This window comes from Phyllobates terribilis, unplaced genomic scaffold (genome assembly GCF_046119375.1).
Source record: "Phyllobates terribilis strain yellow unplaced genomic scaffold, ASM4611937v1 Scaffold_4__5_contigs__length_816908805, whole genome shotgun sequence".
Taxonomy (NCBI): domain Eukaryota; kingdom Metazoa; phylum Chordata; class Amphibia; order Anura; family Dendrobatidae; genus Phyllobates; species Phyllobates terribilis.
In genome coordinates this window covers 161,381,595-161,402,877 of record NW_027362764.1, presented here as the reverse complement: position 1 = coordinate 161,402,877, position 21,283 = coordinate 161,381,595, and the positions used below count along the sequence as shown (strand labels likewise).

The following is a 21,283-nucleotide window of genomic DNA, read 5'->3' as shown; positions in this document are numbered from 1 at the left end:
CCTTGTTCTCCTGAGACAAAACTGCTCCGACCCCCACCGATGAAGCATCGACCTCGACCAAAAAAGGCTTGGTCTCATCTGGCTGCATAAGGATAGGGGCAGAACTGAACCTCTCCTTGAGATACTCAAATGCTTCAATGGCCTCAGTAGTCCACTGGGCCGTATTCGCACCTTTCTTGGTGAGATCGGTTAGAGGTTTAACAATTACAGAAAAATTCTTAATGAATTTCCTGTAATAACTGGCAAAACCCAAAAATCTCTGTATAGATTTCAAACCAATAGGCCTAGGCCATTTCTGCACAGCCTGAACCTTCACAGGGTCCATCTCAAAGCCCTCGCTGGAGACAATGTAGCCCAAAAAACTAATTTTCTGCAGAGTGAACTCACATTTCTCCAGCTTAGCAAAGAGTTAATTATCACTCAATAACTGTAAAACTTCACATACACTCTGCCAATGGGACTCCAGATCTGGCGAATAAATCAAAATGTCATCCAAATACACAACCACATTCTTACCAATCAAAGGTCTCAGGACGTCGTTAATAAGGTTCTGAAAAAATGCAGGTGCATTGGTAAGACCAAAAGGCATCACCAGATTTTCAAAATGACCTACCAGAGTGTTAGAAGCAGTTTTCCATTCATCACCCTCCTTCACTCGTAACAAATTGTATGCCCCCCGGAGATCAATTTTGGAGAACCACTTGGCTCCCACTAACTGGTTAAACAAGTCAGGAATTAACAGCAATGGGTAGGAATTGCTTATGGTAATCTTATTAATTTCACGAAAATCCAGACATGGACGTAAACCGCCGTCCTTCTTTTTAACAAAGAAGAATCCAACTGCCACCGGCGACTTAGAAGGTCTAATGTGACCAGCAGCCAGACTAGTCTCTATGTACTCCTCCAAAGCCTTTCTTTCAGGGATAGTCAAATTAAACAAGCGACTTTTGGGAAGAGTGGCACCCGGAACAAACTCAATGGCACAATCATAATCCCTATGAGGAGGTAAAACTTGCGACTCCTCCTCCGAAAAAACACTCCAAAAATCTTGAATAGGTACAGGTAATTCCCCTTTTACCACAGCCGCAATGCGACCATTACAACATTTATCATAGCACTTTGGACTCCAAGACTTAATCACGTTAGTAGACCAGTCCAGTAAAGGATTGTGCAGTTTAAACCAAGGCAATCCTAGAACAAGTGGAGAGGGCAAATTATCCAAAACAACCAAGTCCAAAATTTCTTGGTGAACTCCATTGATAGTGAGGGAAAATGCAGCAGTCTTGTGAGTAATACATTTCAAAGGAGTGTTATCAATTGCAACCACAGAAATAGGTGATGACAAAGGTTTGGATTTCAATTTAAGGTTTTCCAAAAACCATTTATCAATCACATTAAGTGTTGAACCACAATCCACAAATACCTGAAATTCAATCAAATCTCCCTGCAGAGTGGTACTCCCAGAAAGAAATACTCCTGCAGAGCGTAAACAAGCTATACGAGCGTAACTGATCTTTTTTTTTTCTTTACTTAAACGACGCTCACAATACTTAATCAAATGGTGAGCTTTACCACAATAAAGACACAAACCTTCGGCGAATCTCCGGTCTCTTTCCTGAGAGCGGAGTGACATTGCCCCCACCTCCATTGGTTCTCCACTGTCAGAGCAGATTTTCGGGGAACTAGGACCTGATGTTACAGGAGTTTTTACATCATTCACCCTGGACCTCAGTCTTCTGTCCACACGAACAGCTAACAGCATAGCCTCCTGCAGTGTCTCAGGTGCAGGGAATGCAATTAGCAAATCCTTAACCCTTTCACTCAGACCAGCAAGAAATAAACATCTCAGCACAGAATCATTCCATTTAACTTCTGAGGCCCATCTCCTGAAGTGTGTGCAATAATTTTCAACATCATCTGACACCTGATTCAAATGTCTAAGTTCTGATTCAGCAGATGAGATTTGATCAGGATCGTCATATAATAGCCCCATAGCAGAAAAAAATTCCTCAACAGACCCCAAACACGGATTATTAGGTTGGAGAGAAAAGGCCCACCCCTGTGGTTCCTTGTGCAAAAGTGACATAATAAAACCAATGCGCTGTGATTCATTCCCAGAGGATCTTGGTCTCAAACGAAAATATAACAAACAAGCATTTTTAAAGGAAAAAAAATCTTGCTGTTTACCACAAAAAAACATCAGGCAGTCCTACCTTGGGTTCGACAAAATGCGCTCCAGAACAGCTACTCACATGTTGCTGGAGCTCGGCCACCTCCAGAGACAATCCCTGCAAGCGTTGAGCCAACTCCTGGACGGAAACCATACTGATCCCCGAAATTCTTTCCTTTAAGTTTTTTTGGGCTGGACTTACTGTTATGATCTGCAACAAGAACTAAGGAAAGAAAGGGGAAAGCTGTCCCTACAGTGCGACTAAGCTGAATCCCTACGATGTAGCGGGCTGCCTGTTCCTAGTGAACAGGCCCACCTTCGTCCTCGGCTAGTCTGAACGAAGACCTATAGAATTAAGGGAGGGGTCCCTAAAAGAACTAAGGACTGGGACAAAAATGGGACACCTCCTAAACAGAAGTTGTTGTAGAACACAAAAGACAAACTGACAAAAAGTACTAGAGGTCCCAGAGGACCAAGCGAACTGACAGAGATAGGCACCGAAGCACCAGGCTAGCAAGACAATCAAACAACACTGAAGTCCAGCAAAGCCAGAAGGGTGGAGCTGGAATATATAGGCAGATGGTCACGTGACCGCAAAACACAAGATAGAAAAAACTAACAGGAGGGTTCTAACATGACCCAAAGCATACTGCTAAAATGGTAATGTCTTATAGTGGCCATCACAAAGCCCTGATCTCAATTCTATTGAAAATTTATGGGCAAAGCTGAAAAGGCAGGTGCGAGCAAGGCGACCTACGAACCTGGATCAGTTACACCAGTTTTGTCAGGAGGAACGGGCCCAAATTCTAACCAACTATTGTGAGAAGCTTGTGGAAGGATATCCCAAACGTTTGACTCAAGTCATTCAGTTTAAGGGCAATTGTACCAAATACTAATAAAATGTATGTAAACTTTTGACTTTGCAGTAAGTAATAAAAATGACTTAAAACATTCTCTCTCTCATTAGTCTGGCATTTGGCAAATATTAAAAATTATGGTATTCCTAATTAGCCTAAAAAGGAAAGGTTTATTCTGATTTCACGTCAGATATTGAGAAAAACATGCTCTTCTCCATCTACACCTTCGGCCTGGGACAGCTCATAGAGTCCCATGGCTTTCAGCATCACCTCTATGCTGATGACACACAGATCTACCTCTCTGGACCTGATATCATCTGCTTACTAACCAGAATCCCACAATGTCTGTCCGCTATTTCATCCTTCTTCTCTGACAGATTTCTAAAACTTAACATGGCTAAAACTGAATTCTTCATCTTTCCACCATCTCACTCAACCACCCCACCTGACCTATCCTTCATAGTTAATGGCTGCTCACTCTTCCCAGTCCCGCAAGCTCGCTGCCTCAGGGTTACCTTGGACTCTAATCTCTCCTTCAAACCATATAGCCAATCCCTTTCCACTTACTGCCGACTCCAACTCAAAAATATCTTTCTCAACCACGAATCTGCAATAGCACTAATTCACGCCCTCATCATCTCCCTACTCGACTACTGCAACCTCCTGCTCTGTGGCCTCCCCTCTAACACTCTCGCACCCCTCCAATCTATCCTAAACTATGGTGCCCGACTAATCCACCTGTCCCCCCGCTATTCCCCAGCCTCTCCTCTCTGTCAATCCCTTCACTGGCTCCCCATTACCCAGAGCCTCCAGTTCAAAACCCTAACCATGGCATACAAAGCCATCCACAACCTGTCTACTCCATACATCTGCGACTTAGTCTCTCGATACATACCTGCACGAAACCTCCGATCCTCACAAGATCTCATCGTCTACTCCCTTTATTATCTCCTCTTCCCACTATCGCATACAAGATTTCTCCCGTGCATCCCCCCAGGGGCGGACACAGACTGTAGTGGGCCCCTGTGCAAGAAATTTTTTGCCCCCCCCCCCCTTCCTGCCCTTCATAGGGCAACAAAGTTATGTAAACATATAGATTGTAATATTTATTTAGAACGCAACTATCAAATCTAAATAGTAAAGTTGTTTCATTTTTTAATATGATCATAAAAACTAATAGGAAGATAGTTGTTACCTACCTGCCCGTTCTACCTACCACTTGCATAGGTCAGTCACAAACCTCTCCAGCCAGTGATTCTGCTGCTTCATGTCAACAGACAGCTATTAATCTTCTAGGCTCCTCTGTTGAAGGGGAGTAACTGCCAACATCATGTTGTTTAACAGCTGTCTCCACACAGTTATGTAGTGGGGACCTGTCTGTTAATCAGCATGACATCAGCAGTCACGCTCCATCAACAAAGCAGAGCGGAAAAGAAGCTGCTGTAATGTTGATGTGATGTCAGAGAAAGCCACAGGAGCAGTCATTGACCACTCTGAGCAGAGATCTAGATCTGGGCAGAACTGGCAGGTAGTTAGAAACTACCTGTCTGTTAGTTGTTAGGCCTATAAGAAAATAATTGCAGGAAGGGAGGGGGACACTATGGAAGCAACTCACCGACAATGAGGTTCCTGGCTCCAATGGGTCGAGTTTGCACGGACAAGCCCTGCTTCCGGGCGTAGACACATAAGAAAAAGGTTAAATCCAGTGAGTCGGATTCCGTTAAAGAAATGCGGTTTATTGCAGATTCAAAACTTCAAACAATACAGGCAAGCATGAAAATAATAAACTAGTCTCCGACAATTCCTTTAATAATAATAATTTGTAATCAATACTGTGTAACATTTTTTTGAAAATATTAAAAACCATTTTACCAAATGAAATCAAGATAACAAAGCATTAGTCAGCCATACACATGTTGGAATTTTAGAAATGTTCAGTGAAAAAGATATTTGAAACAGCAAAATCCTATTGAGGTTTGACCAATTTCCTTATATCCATTCTTCTGGCCTTCTTTTCTGCAAATTCGTCAATAATTTTATTTAAGTCTATCATTCTGGCACGTTCATTTTCTATGGACAACATAGCCAGTCCACTTAGCCTTTCTTGTCCCATTGTAGACCTGAGGTAGTTTTTAATTAACTTTAGTTTTGAGAATGAGCGTTCAGCGCTAGCCACTGTTACTGGCAAGGATAAAAACAAAATATATGCTGTACACACTTCTGGAAAACTTGGAACTAGCACACTGTTTTCAACGATCAATAGCTTGGCAATTTCTTCTACGGTGGTCTTGTGTGCAATTTTTGATTTTAAGCAAGCTCTGAATGAAACTAGCTGTGTAGGAAGAGCTGGTGAAAAGTCTTTTTTGGAAAAGATTCACAAGGTTCTCTCCATCTTTATACAGTTCTTCATCAGATGCGGACTGTAGTGAGCTGGGAAGGATTGCTCTGAATTTTTGCACTGTTGTATGAAGACTCTGAAATCTTTGTTTTAATTGCATGATAACTGTGTCCAAGCAGGTATTAAAGATGTTAACCTGGAAATACTTCTCCGCATCACAGAGCCGTTCATCTTCACACAATTCATCGTACTGTCTCTTTACACGTTTATTTCTTTTTCTTTCAAATGCAACTTCTATTCCCCACTTCTCAGACAATTGTATGGCGCTGTTTTTTGCATCCTGGTAGTTGTTTCTGAACTCTTGAAGAACTTCAACAGCATTCTGAAGTAATTGTGCTGCTTTTTCAAGATTTAGGTCTTTAGCTTGCAAACACTTTGAAATTGGTCCAACAATATCTAGAATCCTAGACTGCAGGACAACTGTCATCACAAATTGAAAAGTGCTGATGTTTTTCTTTAAGCTGGAGGCATCATTGACATAACTGGAATTTTTGTCTGACTTCAAGATAATTTTTGTCAGTGCCTTCAGGATATCTGTATAACGATACCTCAGTGCCATGATGGAATCATTCCTTGAAGACCATCTAGTTGGACACAATCTCTTCAGAGTAATGTTATCCATTTTAGACGCAGATGATATCTCTGACAGCAAAGCCCAGCGTTTGATGGTGTTACCAAAAATCTAATACAATTTTTCAATGATATCATAAAACTTGATTAGTTCTGGGATGAATCTTACAGAATCATTTAAAGCAAGGTTTAAGTTGTGAGCAGCACAATGTATGTACTGCGCACTAGGCTCCCTTTTTGAAATTCTGGCTTGAACACCCGTATATATGCCGCTCATGTTTGCGGCCCCATCATACCCTTGTCCACGACATCTACTTATGTCAAGGCCCTTATTAGCAATACTTTGAACAATTTCTTTCTCAAGGTTTGCAGCTGTTTGATCGGTTATTGGATGAAATCCAAGGAAAACTTCATTGATCTTTAACACTGTAACGGTATTCTGTTCATTCGTTTCAACAGTTACATAACGAAAAATCTGACTAAGTTGGTCAGTTTTTGAGATGTCTTGTGTAGTATCCATGATTATTGAAAAAAATGTAGCTCTCTTGATTTCACTAACAATTTCAAGCTCTATCTTCTTGGACAATAAAGCAATAATCTCATCCTGAATACTGTGGCTCAGATAACGAACTGACCCCTTTGGCATTTCCAATAACTGGTGCAGTGTAGAGTCATACTTTGCTAGCAACTGAATCAGGGACAAAAAAACACCACAGTTTCCTTCGCCTATTAATTCTTTGTGACCTCTAAAGGGAAGATTAGCCATTGCCAGTGTTAATGTGACATTAATCACTCTGTCAAGAACTTGCCTCCAGAAGTTTTTTTGTTTTCTAATTTCCCTCTCGTTTTCTTCATCTACAGTACCATGACTGTGCCAATGCTGCATCATCATGCACGCATTAATGTGCTGTATGGAGCTTTCATGAGAATGCACTGCTTGTGTTAGGTGAGACCAATTTCTCACACCATGTACCCATGCTGAATTGTAAGCACCACAGTTACGATCAGAAAAAAGCCAGCATGGTTCACAGTAGGCATAGTCTAGCCTTGGCGAATAACACAACCATGAACGTGGGATCAATACTCCGGCTTGTGATTTTTGGTTGTAATATATCTGTGAGAAACAACGTCCTCCCTGTTTTTTATCTCGTGGAAATTTTATAAATGGCCGACAAGACCCCTGAGAAATGATTAATCTCTTCGTTCGGCTGTCAGTAATATCTGCTGGGAAGTTGCCACGGTCTGTTGGAAATTCTTTGGCATCTGTAGCAAGGCCTTCATCATCAATTTCTTCCAGATCTCCTATAGAATGTTCTTCACTCTGTATAATAACTGCTGCACAGGATCCTTTATTTACTGCAGACTCTGAGCTCTCTGTATGAGTAGTGTGAGAAATGTCTTCACGTGGAAATTCAGCACTTACACTTGCCAAGTTTTCATTCTCGTCACCCTGATGGGCACTAATCTGCCCACTGTCTTCAGAAGTGCTGCTACAGGGGAGTGCTATCTCACTGTGGTCTTTGTCAGATTGTTTAAGAAATGAATACATTTTTGGAAGTTTAGCTGTCAGTGCCAACTCTTCTTTCTTTTGTTTGCGCTTTTGAGCGCCGCTTTTTTGGGGTCCAGGTGCCATTCTAAACAAATTGATCATATTGTATGTTTACCATGTCCACAGCATTTAGGTACTTAATAAATCATACAACTCTGGGCTGGCTCCTCTGTATCAGCGCTCGCACAGTCACACTTGTCTCTCAGGACCCCTGCTCTCCTCCTTGCTCCTCGGCTCCGCAGCGATCCGTATGGCTAATTTAAATAGGTAAATAATTAGCCATGCGGTGCTGGAGGCCAGGGTTGCCACCAGGAATTTCGGGGCCCCATACTGGCAAAATTTTCGGGCCCCCTTGAGACTCCGCCTCCATCGCTCAAACCTTCTACAGTCCCACCGCCTACTCTTGGAAAAAGTCCACTTCTGCACCACGTCCTCGGTAATCACACATTACCAGTTCCCAGTGAACACCAGATCACATACATAGCCAGCAGCTTTTGTTTTGGCCAAAAGATTTTTAAAGCCGCCACCACAATAAGGTAGACTCTTTTGGCCCGGCCCTACTCTAACCTATTAAAATTTTCTTAAAATATCCAATACTCTTTTTAGATATATTTTTATTTCGTTTTCTTTAAGGGAATGTATCATATACATTTTTTTTTAAATGACCAATAATACCACATACAGGGAATACCGCCACACCATGACCAGACCACATATTACCACAACATAGTGACCGAATAATACCACACAGAAGGGAGAAAAACTGCCACACCATGACCAGACCACATATTACCACCACATTACTAATATTACCATAAGTGTCATTATACACGGGACGGGAGCTCTATACATGGTATACAGCTTATAATGTAAGTGTCCAGGTAATCTAGTGATCACCAGTGACATTATACACAGGAGCTCTGTATATAGTGTCAGTGTACAGGTAATACAGTGATCACCAGTGACATTATACACAGGAGCTCTGTATATAGTGTACAGGTAATACACTATATACTATGTACCTTGCTCCTGTGTATAATGTCACTGGTGATCACTGTAAGTGTACATGTAATACACTGACTCACTGGTGACGTCTCTAGGTGAAGTCCTTCAGCTACGCTTTTGTCCTTCATCCAGCACAGACCGCCATCACGTCTTCCAGCCAGGACTCGTCTCTGCATAAAATAACACAGTTATCTAGAGCACATTCCCCAGACGCACAAGAGGGGGGCCCCCAACGGGGCTCCGAGGGGGCCCCGACCGGCCGGGCCCCATACTGGAGTCAGGGCAGTCATGCCCTGATGGCGGCCCTGCTGGAGGCCGGAGGGGCCCCCTCTCCCTCGGGGCCCCCGTTCAATGAACCGGCTGCACGGGCGGTAGTTCCGCCCCTGCTCTCACACCCCCCCATGTGCATCTCTCATCCCCCCCATGTGCATCTCTCATCCCCCCCATGTGCATCTCTCACCCCCCCCACATGTGCATCTCCCATCCCCCCCACTCCTAGTTAATTGTATTTGAAAAAAAAAAAACCTTGTTATTCTTACCCCCATGCGATCCCTGCAGAATCCTGGTGCTCGTCCAAGTCGCTGACACCAGGTTCTCCTGACTTCCGGCCATGTGACGGTGCCGTCACATGACCGGAAGTCAGGGGAATCATGAAGGCGCTGCCGCAGCAGCACAGCGCTGAGTTGTCCCGGACCCGGCGCTTAGCATGGGGCCTGGGGCCCCATGAGGAGAGAGATGCACAAGAGGGGGGCCCCCAACGGGGCTCCGAGGGGGCCCCGACCGGCCGGGCCCCATACTGGAGTCAGGGCAGTCATGCCCTGATGGCGGCCCTGCTGGAGGCCGGAGGGGCCCCCTCTCCCTCGGGGCCCCCGTTCAATGAACCGGCTGCACGGGTGGTAGTTCCGCCCCTGCATCCCCCCTACTCTGGAACTCTCTACCCCAACACATCAGACTCTCGCCTACTGTGGAAACCTTCAAAAGGAACCTGAAGACCCACCTCTTCCGACAAGCCAACAACCTGTAGTAACCCTCGCTCCACCGTACTGTTGCACGACCAGCTCTATCCTCACTTACTGTATCCTCACCCATCCCTTGTAGATTGTGAGCCCTCGCAGACAGGGTCCTCACTCCTCCTGTGCCAATCGTCAACTTGTATTGTTCAAAATTATTGTAATTGTTTGTGCAATGTATATCCCTTTCACATGTAAAGCTCCACGGAATAAATGGCGCTATAATAATAAATAATAATAATATGTGTCTTTTATATAGTATATGTAAACTTCTGACTTCAACTGTACCTCCAACTAGAAATGTAGTTTAGTTGTTCTGATTCGCTATGTCCCTTACCCCATATGCAGAGTATTGCAGTAGCTCAGGTGTCCATGGTTATGACTACTCATATAATGATAGTTATCTGTTAGTGCTTGAAACCATTGATACCTAAGCTACTGCAATGCCCTGCACATGGGGTAAGTGACATAATGAATCAGAAGAACTATACTACATTTCTAATTGGAGGTATTTACTAATATTATTATTATTAATATTACACCTACTACACATTGGGATAGGATATTGGAGATGGGAATACCCCTTTAATGCATGTTTGGTAACTTAGTGGCTGTACACTGGCCTGAGGATGGCATCAGACCAATACTGAAACATGTTGCCCTGTAACACTTTTTATGCCCTAATAAAAGAGTTTAGCGATATCTTGGACTCCTGCATTACTTTATCAATACTTTTTTCCAATTCCTTTTTAGCACTTCTTTATTTTGTAATGTAAGCTGAATGGTCACGTTAGGACACTTGTCCTCTTTTTTGAAGAGTAATGTCAGAAGAAAAGGCGTACAAGTGATACAGTATTTTATGTTTGAGAATCAAGCTGCCTTTCTATTGGTAACAATACTTCTTATTAAATGAGTGGTAATGTGCCCTGTGCAATTGCCCTGATAGTTTGCCACCCACACTTTTCTAGCTATATATTAGAAACACCTAAATATAATTTTTTACTTGACAGAGCAGGGCAACTCACGGATCTCTCTCTCCCAGTTCTTTAAGACAAATACATAGAGCTGAACAAGAAAACCTCTGTATAATCTGTTATGTTTTGATCTTGCTTTTGATTAAAATTTCATACAAACAGCATAAAATCTAAATGAAAAACTTGTATGAGGGATAGCAGAATATTCCATTTACAGCAACAAATATGCTGCCATCACCATCTCTCAGATCAGATCAGTTACCCGCTCATTAAATCTTGAGGCATAATAGTAACTGACAAAGTTGGTGGTTGCAGATGATGATAAAGCTCTAGGGAGAGTGCAATGCATAAACAACATCTCATGAATTAAATATATACAATACACATTTATTACCATTGCATTTATAGATAATGCGATGGAAGAGTTTAAGAAGAAAATTTTATGGGTGATAAATTTTGTTCCTGGTTCCATACCTTCTTCTTCCTCCAATACTTCTTTAATATATCCACCAGCCTTTACTTCAGATAATTTTTCTATGTATTTGTACAGTACATGTTTTCCAAGTGCCTAGTCTTGGTGTATGTCCTGGCACTTTTGTACTCTACTGGTCAAAAGTTTGGACACACCTGTTCATGCCATGATTTTCCTTGTTCTTATTGGAATTTTCACATTGTAGATTGAGACTAAAGGCAGCAAAACCATGAAGGGATATAACGCGCCCCCTGGGCCGTGGGTTACTCGGTAACCGGGCCGGTCGGTGCTGGGGGATGTCACGGTGGCAGTGACCAGGTCCGTGACCCAGAGTGGTCAATAAAAAGCGAATAAAATAAAAGGAAGAAAGTTTTTATATATAATGTTTGTGACGCCACCTGTGGTATGCGGCTATATGGGGCAGCCGCTGCAGTGCAGATCCCCTGGAGCTGATGGTGATGCAGCAGAGTTGGTTCAGCTCTCCACAGGCAAAGCTAAGCTCCAGGGCAGTAAGTGGTGATTTTATAGATGTTGGTGGCGTAGTGCAATGCAGGTGATGGTGCAGATAATGACCAGTCCACAACTTAATGGCGGTTTCCTCTTATCTTTACTTGTGGTTGTTAAGCAGACCGGGGCACGGGTACTAGCTGGTAGTAGAGGTCTGGGCAACCTGGGAGCAAGTTGGGGATCCACCTCGCCAGGTGAAGTTGTAGGCCTTCCCTCTGCGCTAATCTCTTTTGGCCCTGCTGCTTGTAGCTATGCTGCTGCCCTCGTCCGTGAGTCCCTGTTCCTCACCCGTATGGCAGGCAGCTCGGGCCTTCCTTTTGTGTCGCTCCCACATGGCGGAGCTGGGCTCTATGGTGCTGCTGTGTTGCCGGGCGTCTGATGGGGCCAGGAGACCTGCAGTCTCCTGCCCTCCGGTTTCTGCTGCTGGGCCTTCAGTGCCCCACAACCACGGACTCCGGTGTCTGGTTCTTCTGCGCTTCTCTCCTCTGGGGTGAGCTGGCTTACAGCTCCACTCCCCAGGTCCTTCCTCGTCGCTGTCCTGTCTTCCACTCCTCTCAACTCACTCTTACTAACCCCGCCTCCAGATTCCAGTTGTCAAGGGGAGGAGCTCCCCTTTCTGGTCTGGAGCCAGGAAAGTGATGTATGCTGGAAAACCTGATTAGGGGACCCCTCCTTGCTTCCAGGCTTGGCATCACTCCTTGTGAGGGAAGCAATGCCACTGTGGCAACCGGACCCCTGGGGTGCCACAGATACATATGGAAACAAAGAGTAAAGAAATGAGTGAAACAAACCAGAATATTTTTTAATCATTAGATTTCTCAAAATACTCCACTTTTACTCTGATGACAGCTTTAAACACCCTTTGCATTCTCTCAAGCAGCTAAATCAGGTAGTCACCTGGAATGGCTTCCAATGAACAGATATACCTCATAAAGAGTTAATTTCTGGGATCACCGACTTTCAGAAACTGTTTGGGACCTTCAGATGTGTTTTGCAGAGGTAGTAGTGGTACACAGTTCCTTAAAGTGCTGAACCCTCTTCCATAACTGTTCAAAGCCAGAATATTGTAAGAACCACTCAACTATGTAAAAGGAAACAAAAGTCTATGTGAGGAGCTGGCCTTGTTCTAAAGACTATTAAACCAATGCATGTGGAGCAGAGTCCACGACTCTAAGAGATGCAGACTTTTTCCTGCACGGAGCACCGGTTCCGTCGATCTTGTTTTGTTTTATTAGTGATTTGATTGCTGTATTTTATTTGTGATTTGCTTGCTGTGTTTTATTATTAAGTTGTTTGTTCGTCAGTTCAGCCTCAGAAATCAATGCTTCCATTCAGCGACAGTAAGCAGAGGAAGACGTGCAGGCTGGATCTTGCATACATAAGGCAAGACCCAAGATTGGTAATCAAGAAAAGCCATCACTCCTTTAGTCTCATTAGTATCTCAGGTATGTCAAGCCATTGTTCTAACAGCCACTAGTCACATTGTGTGGGTGGGGAAAATAGACCCACTGGAGTCGTCACCACAGGTCTCACATGTGATGGGCTTCTGAAAGATTTTTCATCCTTTGAGCTAAAAGCAAATGTTTAAGGGGGAGGGTGTGAACACTTCTTCCCATCTAGGGGGCTGATCCCAGGGAGGGAGGACAATAAACCACATGTTTAGTCAGGAGTTGATGGAATGACATTGAAGGGATAGGATCTAGGCTGAGGTCCTGGAGCCCATGGATGGATGGTCTATGGAGTTTTGGAGATCAGTTGCCGACTGGGCTGGATAAACGTGCTACAGTTGTGAGATCTGTCTTCTGGATTTAAACTTTCTTAAAGAACTGTTGCTACTGAATACCTGTGCTGCTATCATTTTATCTATCGGCTGGAGGAAAGTGGAATGTGAATACAGACTATAGTGGCTGGAGATACGAAATCTGTGGGCCAACCAAAAATTGGGAGACAGTGAGTATCTCCTGGTACAAAGTCAGTGGAACTACCGTCCTGGGGAGGGAATGTTGTGGACTGAGACAATTGTATTTTGGCCATTTAATTGGAGCTTTTGTAAAACCTTGATGTAAGGAATAAAATATTGTTGCATTGTTAACCTGCCTAGGTGATGATTACAACCCACAACCTCAGATCTTCACAGTCCATCATTACATTAAGACAGGATGGTCAGTCAGTCCAGAAAATTGTTAGAACCTTGAAGATATCCTCAAGTGCAGTGATGAAAACCATTAATTGCTATGATGAAACTGGCTCTCATGAGGAACGCCCCAGAAAAGAAAGACTGAAAATTAACTCTGCTGTAGAGGATAAGTTTATCAGAGTTACAACATTCAGAAATCGCAAATGGACAGGACCACTGATAACAGGTCTCATAAATGATGCACAGGCATCTAGTTGCAGACACATTTCAGCATCAACTGCCCAGGGGAGACTGCGAGAAGTAGAGGTTTATGGTACAATTACTGCAAAGGAGCCACTACTGAGGACTGCAAACAAGAAGTAGAGACTTGCTAGGCCAAGCAGTGCAAAGACTGGACATTAGATCAGTGGAAACCCGTACTGTGGTCTGATGAGTCTACATTTGAGATTTTTGTGAGAGGCACAAAAGGTGAGTAGAAAGCTTCTACATGTGTGGTGCTCAGTGTGAAGCATGGAGGGAGAGGTGTATCATTAAAGGGGAATTCTTAATCTGTCTCTTGAGTTGATCTTAGCTATGCAGTCTCTGATTACTTACTGGTTTCTTGGGGGGCGGGTGATGCTCCTTGAGTAACAATTCTGATGAGTAGCTTCCTTCTTCTGCTACACATTTATGGTCTAATAATTAGTGATGAGCGAGTATGTTTTGTTAACCCTTTCGCCGAGTATACTCGGGTGAGCACCGAGTATTTATAGCGTGCTCGGGCTTTAAGTTTTCGTCACTCCGTGAACATGATTTGCAACTGTTTGACAGATTTAATACATGTGAAGAATGCTGGAAAAACAGGCATTCCTCACATGTGTTAAATCTCTCAAACAGTTGCAAATCATGTTCATGGAGCGATGAAAACTTAAAGCCCGAGCACGTTGTAAATACTCGGTGCTCGCCCGAGCATACTCAGCCAAAGGGTTAACAAAACATACTCGCTCATCACTACTAATAATGTTTGTCCTGAGTCTACACTGTTGTCACTATAATTACATGTAGCCATAACAAAGCATTTGTGCAAGCACAAAGGTCAAGAAAGTATGAGCTGTAAGAGAGCCACTCTGGAAACTGCAGCTGCTGGGCCCGTGAATTGTGATTCTACAGGATGGATAAGAGCCCTGTCTGGAGCTGACAGGGAGAGAGGTGAGCAGTTAGCTGCTGTATTGCTGTATAGCTGTATAGAAATCAATGAAAAATAGCAAGTGTAGGGCAACTCCTTACCACAAATAAATTAATATGTAGGTAGTAGTGATGAGCGAGTATGTTTTGTTAACCCTTTTGCCGAGTATGCTCGGCCGAGCACCGAGTATTTATAGCGTGCTCAGGCTTTAAGTTTTCGTCGCTCTATGAACATGATTTGCAACTGTTTCACAGATTTAATACATATGAGGAATGCTGGAAAAACAGGCATTCCTCACATGTATTAAATCTGTCAAACAGTCGCAAATCATGTTCACGGAGCGACGAAAACTTAAAGCCCGAGCATGCTGTAAATACTCGGTGCTCGCCCGAGTATACTCGGTGAAAGGGTTAACAAAACATATTCGCTCATCACTACTAGTAGGTAGTGGTTGCAATTATGCCAAAAAGAGGATGATCCCAATCCTCCATAAGATCCAAAGGTGAAGAGAGTGACAACAGAATCCACAGTAGAAAAAAGTGTCTTCTACTTTATTATTACATCACAAAATACAGGGACACAGCAACATTTCGACCTTGCAAGATAGATTGGTCTTTATCAAGCCATGTTTTACGTGCATGGTTCCCCCAGAATTCCAAAGAATTTATGAAACCTGTCTTGCCCCTATCTAAACCTAGCGGCATGCACGTAACACATGACCTATCCTGTAGGGTTGAAACGTTGCTGTCTCCCTGTATTATGTGATGAAACAATAAAGAAGATACTCTTTTCTACTGTGGATGCTGTTGTCGCTCTCTTCACATTTGTATATAAATCAATGGGTTGGACAGAGCTGACTGGGATGAAAGGAGTTAACTCCTATCCTGGAGTGTAACCACTGTACACACTAGCCAGGATACTGTATCCAAGCTACATGGAAACTGTTGCGCATGTGGTTGTGGAACCACTGTGCCACAGTCTGGAGAGAGCCTGGATGGTTGTAGCTAAGTGTTTTTCAGACCATTGCCCTTCCCCCATAACCTTCCTTTCCAACATCACGGAAGGAGATCTTACTCGTCTCCTCTCCAAATCACACCTCACCACTTGTGCTCTTGACCCCATCCCATCCCACCTCCTCCCCAACCTCACCCCCACGCTCATCCCATCCCTAACCCATCTCTTCAACCTATCACTAACTTCTGATACCTTCCCCTCTGCCTTAAAACATGCCACAATCACACCCATCCTCGAAAAGCCATCCCTCGACCCAACCGCCTTGTCCAGCTTCCGCCCCATATCACTGCTCCCATTTGCCACCAAAACTCCTTGAGCAACACGTTCACGCTGAACTTTCCTCTCACTTCTCATCTTACTCTCTCTTCAACAACCGACAATCTGGCTTCCGCCCCCACCATTCCACCGAAAGTGCCTTCACCAAAATTACTTCTGACTTACTTACAGCCAAAGCTAGCAGACAATTCTCTGTACTCCTTCTTCTTGACCTGTCCTCTGCCTTTGACACAGTTGACCACTGCCTCCTATTACAGAGCCTCTCTTCCTTTGGCGTCAAAAACCTTGCCCTATCTTGGATCTCCTCATACCTTTCTAACTGCACATTTAGCGTCTCCCACTCCCACACTACCCCTCATCCTGCCCCTCTCTGTTGGAGTCCCTCAAGGCTCTGTCCTAGGACCCCTCCTCTTCTCAATCTATACCCTCGGCCTGGGATAGCTCATAAAATCCAATGACTTCGAGTACCATCTGTACGCTGATGACACCCAGATCCACCTCTCTGCTGTCCAGAATCCCTGCATGTCTATCAGCCATATCCTCCTTCTCCTCTCGCTTCCTCAAGCTCAATGTGGACAAAACTGAGCTCATCATCTTTCCCCCATCTTGCATATCTTCCCCACCTGATCTTTCTATCACAATAAATTACATCACGCTTTCCCCTGTACCGGCAATCTGCAGCCTCGGAGTAACCCTTGACTCTGCCCTATCCTTCAAACCCCACATCCAAGCTCTCGCCACCTCCTGTTGTCTCCAGCTCAAAAATATTTCCAGAATTCATCCTTTCCTCAACCCTCAATCTACTAAAGTGCTTGTGCATGCCCTCATCTCCCGCCTAGACTACTGCAACATCATCCTCTGTGGCCTACCTTCTAACACTCTTGCACCCCTCCAGTCCATCCTTAACTCTGGTGCATGACTAGTTCATCTCTCGCCTCGCTGCTCCTCTACTACCCCCCTTTGCAAATCCCTTCACTGACTCCCAATTGCCCAACGTATCCAGTTCAAACTACTAACACTGACCTACCAAGCCATCCATAACCTTTCTCCTCCATACATCTCCGAACTAATCTCCCGATATATTCCCTTACGTAATCACCGGTCCTCCCATGACCTCCTTCTCTCCTCCACACTTATTTGTTCCTCGTCCAAATGCCTCCATGATTTCTCCCAAATATCCCCCATCCTATGGAATTTTGTGCCTCAACACGTCCGATTAGCCTCCACCTTTGGATCCTTCAGACAGAACCTGAAAACCCATTTCTTCAAACAAGCTTACGGCCTGCCATGACCTTGCTTGCTTCCACCTCAACAACACCGGAGCTACTGCAACACCCCCAACCTACTGTCTCCTTCCCCATTCCTGTAGAATGTAAACCCACAAGGGCAGGGTCCTCTTCCCTCCGTACCAGTCTATCATTGTTAGTTTGTTTGCTGTAAGTGATATCTCTATTTGTTATGTAACCCCTTCCTATGTACTGTACAGCACCATGGAATCAATGGCGCTATATAAATAAATAATAATAATAATAAGTGACCACCTGGTTCTTCACTAGAGCCCCTGATGGTGTGATTAGACTTGAACTCAGGTGGACACCAGGTGCTACTCCAGGACAGACCCGGGAGCCGCAGCATCTGACCCCACAGGGGCAGGAAAGTAGGACCGGCCAGGAACTGGTTAACAGGAGGAGATGTGGCTAGTTAGACAGAGCAAGTTCAGAATAGGACTGCACGGCTGGTAGCCAGGACATATACTGGATCAGGCACGGACAGGATAAGTTCAGGAACAAAGGGTGGACTCGGTGCAGGATCACAGGTGCTGGTTAAAACTGGACAGGTGAGGGTAGCGGTATAGGTGTGGATAAGGCGGATTAGGCTTAGGACTAGGTAGAGGCAGGAAGGGCTGAGGAACAGGTTACAGCAGAATGGACAGGATCAAGTTCAGACAGGATGGGCAAGATCAGGTGCAGACAGGACAGCCAGGATCAGATTCAGAGAGCACAGGCACAGGGACCTTACAACTAAGTAGCAGGATTGCACACTGATAACTAATGTTGCTAAGGAACCTCCCAATAGGGGAGGGTGCCTTTAATATCAGGCTTTATAAAACTAGCTAAGTTTATAGGACAAGCAAAAAATAAAGATGTTTTGAAGGTTAGAGCTGTTTGTTTAAGGTGCAGTTCACACCATCACACCCATGTTATCCTGAGTGAGGTGGAAAAGCAAAGGCCATGATACAGCTTGCATAAATAATGACTGAGCGATATACTTACACATCACTCCTTTAAACAGATCTTGACTCAGAGGAGCAGTTTTTGTTAACCCCTTTAGTACCAGTGTTACTTACTTATGCACTTTGTGCTAGAATAATGCATAAATCTGCAAAATGTTTGTGCATTTTTAATGTTTGCATTTTATATATTCTGCACAGTATGTGGGTTCAGCTTGCTTAGCAACTGCATGACATTATTATGGGGTTTGAGGATATAGAGAAGGTATAACTACAGTTGTCACAGGAAGATCTGTTGTTACAATACTCGTTCTTTTATACTTTCTTTAGGTTCGTTTCACTCAAGAAGCATGAAAACAAGCCACATTATGCTTCTTTGAAGCGGATCTGTCACCATATTTCACAATGCAAACCGTATACATTATTATTAACCCTTCCTTTCATGGAAAATTTTCATTTTTGCATTTCAGCCTTTTCCTCCTCTTTTTCTAAGTCATAACATTTACATTTTTCCATAGTTTATAGCCTCAGTGTTTTGTGAGTCGAGTTGTAGTTTTGAACGACGCCATATAATGTAATGTAAAAAGGGAAATAAACTGTGAGTGCGGTGAAATGGTGAAAATACCGCAATTCTGACATTGTTTTTTGGATTTTGTTTTTATGGCTTTCATTGTGCTGTAAAAAAAGATCTGATAGCACGATTCTTCAGATGTAACTTCTTTATTTTTCTGTTGGTGGGTCTGCGTGACAAATAGTTTTTCTACATTGTCAGCTGATGTGTTTATTGTTTGTATTTTGGAGTATATACTATACAATGTTTTGATCACTTTCGATTGAATTTTTTGTAGAAGTTGCGGCGACCAAAAAAATGGCAATTTTACCATTTTGTTTTGTTTTACAGCATTTACCATATGGCATCAATTTATATATTGACTAGATGGTGGCCCGATTCAAGCGCATCGGGTATTCTAGAATATGTATGCGGTACACCGGTCTCAATCAGCACAGCGGTTTTTGAATTTGGCGCCAATATCGCTGATTGGTCGCGGCCGCGAGCAATCAGCACAGCGGTTTTTACATTTGGCGCCAATATCGCTGACTGGTCGCGGCCGGCGGCCAATCAGCGAACTGTGTTAGTGAGGGACGGAGAGCCTGTTTAAATTTGGCGCCAATCAGCACAGCGGTGTTTAAATTTGGAGCCAATATCGCTGATTGGTCACCGCCGGCCGCGACCAATCAGTGAACCGTGTTAGTGAGGGACGGAGAGCCTGTTTAAATTTGGCGCCAATCAGCACAGCAGTGTTTAAATTTGACGCCAATATCGCTGATTGGTCGTGGCCGGCGGCCGCCACCAATCAGCAGAGCAGTGTTTAAACTTGGCGCCAATATAGCTGATTGGTCGCGGCCGGCGGCAGCGACCAATCAGCGTCGTATTAGTGTGGGCCCGGGAGCGGCGCTACTTGTGCGGGTACTTCCGCTGCGAGCAGCTGGGAGATGACCGGCTGCTCGCAGCAGAAGCATCCCGATCGGCGGCGCCGCTCCCCGGTCCTCCCTTCACACTTACCATCGGGACATCAGCGGTCCTAGCCGCTGATCTCCTGACGTTAGCCGCATGGAGGTCAGCGGCTCCGCCGGTCGGGGTAGTTCTGCTGCGATCAGCCGGGAGATGACCGGCTGGCGCCGTGCGACAGATGAGCCGCTAACGGCCGCCATCTTTTTTCTGAAATCCCGCGTCGCTGATTGGCCGCGGCCGGACCAATCAGCGACGCGGGATTTCCTGGACAGACAGACAGACAGAAGGGATAAGACAATTATATATATTAGATGAATCTGACTTATACAAATACAGCAATGCCAAATATGTTTATTTTTTTAGTATCTTTAATTTAAATGGTAGAAAAGGATGACGATTTACTTTTTTTTTTTTTATACAGTATATTTTTTAAAAACTTTGAATCACTTGTTTGCAATATGACTGTTTTGAAACATGTATAAAATCATGTTCTCCTATCATACAGCCTGCGATTGAGCATCAGAAGTACCAACAAGACAACCATAACCATAACAACCATGGGTGACTTCAATAGGCCCCCATCGACATCCCGCGATCACGTCACTGGTGGCGATGAGCTCCTGGAGTGGCATGCCCCCCAGGACTGCACGGCTTCAATTCTGTTTTTTGATTCAACCGCGACCAATCAGCAAAACAGTGTTTAAATTTGGCGCCAAAATCGCTGATTGGTCGCGGCCGGCGGCCTCGACCAATCAGTAGAGCGTTGTTTAAATTTGACGCCAATCTCGCTGATTGGTCGCGGCCGGCCGGCGGCCGCGACCAATCAGCAGAGCGTTGTTTAAATTTGGCGCCAATTTCGCTGATTGGTCGCGGTCGGCTGGCGGCCGCGACCAATCAGCAGAGCGTTGTTTAAATTTGGCGCCAATCTCGCTGATTGGTCGCGGTCGGCAGGCGGCCGCGATCAATCAGCAGAGCGTTGTTTAAATTTGGCGCCAATTTCGCTGATTGGTCGCGGTCGGCTGGCGGCCGCGACCAATCAGCAGAGCGTTGTTTAAATTTGGCGCCAATCTCGCTGATTGGTCGCGGTCGGCCGGCGGCCGCAACCAATCAGCAGAGCGTTGTTTAAATTTGGCGCCAATTTCGCTGATTGGTCGCGGTCGGCTGGCGGCCGCGACCAATCAGCAGAGCGTTGTTTAAATTTGGCGCCAATCTCGCTGATTGGTCGCGGTCGGCCGGCGGCCGCAACCAATCAGCAGAGCGTTGTTTAAATTTGGCGCCAATTTCGCTGATTGGTCGCGGTCGGCTGGCGGCCGCGACCAATCAGCAGAGCGTTGTTTAAATTTGGCGCCAATCTCGCTGATTGGTCGCGGTCGGCAGGCGGCCGCGACCAATCAGCAGAGCGTTGTTTAAATTTGGCGCCAATTTCGCTGATTGGT

At 44.6% G+C, this 21,283-nt stretch overlaps 1 long non-coding RNA gene across 2 annotated transcripts in view; it reads left to right on the top strand.

Moving 5' to 3' along the window:
• The first annotated feature begins 14,703 nt into the window (after positions 1 to 14,703).
• The window catches only part of LOC141264264 (uncharacterized), a 225,954-nt gene continuing 219,374 nt past the window's right edge, over positions 14,704 to 21,283 (top strand). The window contains exon 1 of one of the 2 annotated variants that reach the window (XR_012319863.1): positions 14,704 to 14,837. This is a non-coding gene — a long non-coding RNA (uncharacterized lncRNA). The remainder of the gene's footprint in view (positions 14,838 to 21,283) is intronic. The other variant, XR_012319862.1, reaches the window with a different exon arrangement.